Here is a 3,218-nt window from a genome sequence, read left to right as displayed (position 1 = left end):
AGCACAACCAGCAACCAGATGTCTGACTTTTTCACCCCATTGGCAAGGATTAGCCATCTTCCCTGTAAACTTCCGGCCTTTCCTCTCCCTTAGATCTTTCAGCTTCTTCATGCTCCATCTCCTTTAGCTCATGCACATGAACAGCCTCCGGAGGAGGAACAGAAGGTGGCCTGCACACTGCTGCAAACGTGCCGCGTATTTATGTACCCCATTTGGTAAGGCCACTGCTGGTGGCTGTTGGAGAGGGTGCGGTGGGCCGGATAGCAGTTCAGCTCTTGGATTCACTTGGTCTATCGCCAAATTCAGATCCAATGGAGAATAGGTGGCCTTGATCAAAGACAGAGATAATTAAATTCACAACTTAAAATAACATGTAAATGAAAATGAATGCAAATTCTGTTACCATCGAAGTATGGGGGTATGAAAGAATAATAGGTAAGGCAGTTTTTGCAATTTCTGGCATAATGCACGACCCAGATAATCTTTGAGTCAAAGCAGACTTAGGAACTGGGAGAAAACCCAGAGAGCAGCTCATCCAACTCCTTCCCTTTCCAGGTAGAAAAACTGAGACGCCACCAGGGCAGGGATGGGTGGGAAGATTTGTGCTCAGGTCCCTAGGTTGATGGTAGAGTGGGGTATCCCAGCTCAAGGGCCCGCTTTGGCTCTACTTATACTCTTCCCCTGAGATGTTTCTGGAAAGGAGGGTGGCAGTCACAGGCCTGGGCTTGGCCTGCCTTCTCTCTGCCTGCATCCTTCTGTTCTTGGAATGGTTGGCTGGGTCTCTTTCTCAGGGTCACTCTGATCTACAACCCCCAGCCACGAAGCAGCAGCCAGAGCGATGGGTGGGGCTTTCCTGCCTGTGTCCACCTGCCATCTAATCAACACCTCGAGGGAAAGGAGAAGCAGAGCCTTTCTTTTAAAAAAATGCCAGAGGAAACATATCCAGAAAAGACTCTGGTTTTCACGTCAGCACTCTTGGCCTGAGTGGGCAATAAGGAGCAAATGTTTCCCAACGAGATGCAGGGAAAAGCAAGTGGAGTCATCACAGGAAACCTTTAGTATGGGTATCACTCGATTGTACAAAAGTCAGGACCTCCCTCCTCCCCATCCCTTGCTTTCCCCACATACATTTGTGTTTACTGGTATAAATCCCCATTCTACCATTCCTAGTTGTGTGACTTCAATCAACCCCCTCTCTGTGCCTCAGTTTCTTCACCTATAAAGTGGGGATAATAGTTCTTATTTGATATAGTTGCCATGGGGATTATGTAAATCAAGGGTATCACACTAAGCATGTAGTAGATGTTTAATAAGCTTCGGTTTTCTTCCGATTCTCTTCCTTCTGTAATGGAAGACTATAAACCATTCCTTAAAGGAGCGGGTCCCAAAAGGGCAGGAGGTGCCTTCTTCAACAAGTCCCCTAGCACCTCGCTTCCTCTCCCACCTGCATCTTTGTTCTGCTGCCTCCAAGAAGAAAGATTGATCTTGGCCTTGAAGGATGAGTTTAGTTTGTCTGGGTAGCCAGGCCACCTTATCCAGGCAGAGTCACTGTGGGAAATGTGTGCCCCTTCTCTCCTGGGCCCACAACCAGGGCTCTATCCCTGATGTTTCTAATTGTTTACTTCACAAAACCTGAATTTTTCTTCTAAAAAAAAAGGAAAGAAACCAGGGCCCTCACATTAATGTAAATGACTCCCAGGGGGGCCTGTTAGCTGGGGCTCAGAACAATGAGTTAATTGAAAGTGGTAATGAGAAAAAGCAGCCGACACTCATAAACCCATGGACCAATGAGCAGTTCAGTTCCTGGGCAGTGGGTGAGAGCCAGGCTTTCTAGCCAACCAAGATGTCAATGGTTTCTGAAAATAATTGCCTGAGGCAGGGACCAAGCTTGTCTACAGATCCTGTCACCTGGCTGGGAGCCACCTGTGATGGCTCAGTGCCTGGTGCTTCAAGCCTGTGCTTTGAGGAAATACTGGAGATCTAAGGACAGACACCCAACTGGGATGAAAAAACCCAATGTCAAGGGACTTCACATTCTAGCCTCACCATTCCTGTGGGGATGGGGCTTGAGATAAGGCTCATCTCCAGGCCTCAGTTTCCCCAACTGTCAAATGGGTACATTAATACCTGTCCTCCCAGTCTCCCAGCATTGCTTTGTTTGACCATCCAATGAGATGATTTATTTGGAATGCTCTATAAAATAAGAGACATGTTGTGTGAACAGGAGAGCTCAGTGGAGTGAACTGAGGGATCAGGCTGCCTGGTCAACTTGGGTTAGACCGGGGTGGGCAAACTTTTTGACTCGAGGGCCACAATGGGTTCTTAAACTGGACTGGAGGGCCAGAACAAAAGCATGGATGGAGTGTTTGTGTGAACTAATATAAATTCAAAGTAAACATCATTACATAAAAGGGTAGCGTATTTTGTTTCAATAGTTTTATTCATTTCAAACGGGCCGGATCCAGCCCGCGGGCCATAGTTTGCCCACGGCTGGGTTAGACTAAGACCATATATATATCATATATAATAAAGAGGTAATATGCAAATTGACCATCACTCCAAAACACAAGATGGCCACTACAAGATAGCCAGCAGGGGAGGGCAGTTGGGGGTGACCAGGACAGCAGAGGAGGGCAGTTGGGGGGACTGGGCCAGCAGGGGAGGGCAGTTGGGGGTGACCAGGCTGGCAGGGGAGGGCAGTTAGGAGCAATTGGGCTGGTAGGGAGCAATTAGGCATTGATCAGGCTGGGAGGGGAGTGGTTAGTGGGTGATCAGGCTGGCAGGCAGAAGCGGTTAGGGCAGCCGTGGGCAAACTACGGTCCACGGGCCGGATCCGGCCCGTTTGAAATGAATAAAACTAAAAAAAAAGACCGTACCCTTTTATGTAATGATGTTTACTTTGAATTTATATTAGTTCACACAAACACTCCATCCATGCTTTTGTTCTGGCCCTCCGGTCCAGTTTAAGAACCCATTGTGGTCCTCCAGTCAAAAAGTTTGCCCACCCTTGGGTTAGGGGCAATCAGGCAGGCGAGCAGTTGCGAGCCAGTGGTCCCGGATTGTGAGAGGGATGTCTGATTGCCGGTTTGGGCAGTCAGGCATCTCCTGAGGGATCCCATATTGGAGAAGGTGCAGGCTGGGATGAGGGACACCCCTCCCCTGTGCATGAATTTTGTGCACTGGGCCTCTAGTCCTATATAATAAAAGCCTGATATGCT

Source organism: Myotis davidii, unplaced genomic scaffold (assembly GCF_000327345.1).
Source record: "Myotis davidii unplaced genomic scaffold, ASM32734v1 scaffold471, whole genome shotgun sequence".
Lineage (NCBI taxonomy): Eukaryota > Metazoa > Chordata > Mammalia > Chiroptera > Vespertilionidae > Myotis > Myotis davidii.
The sequence above is the reverse complement of the archived record's forward strand: the minus strand, read 5'-3'. Positions refer to the sequence as shown.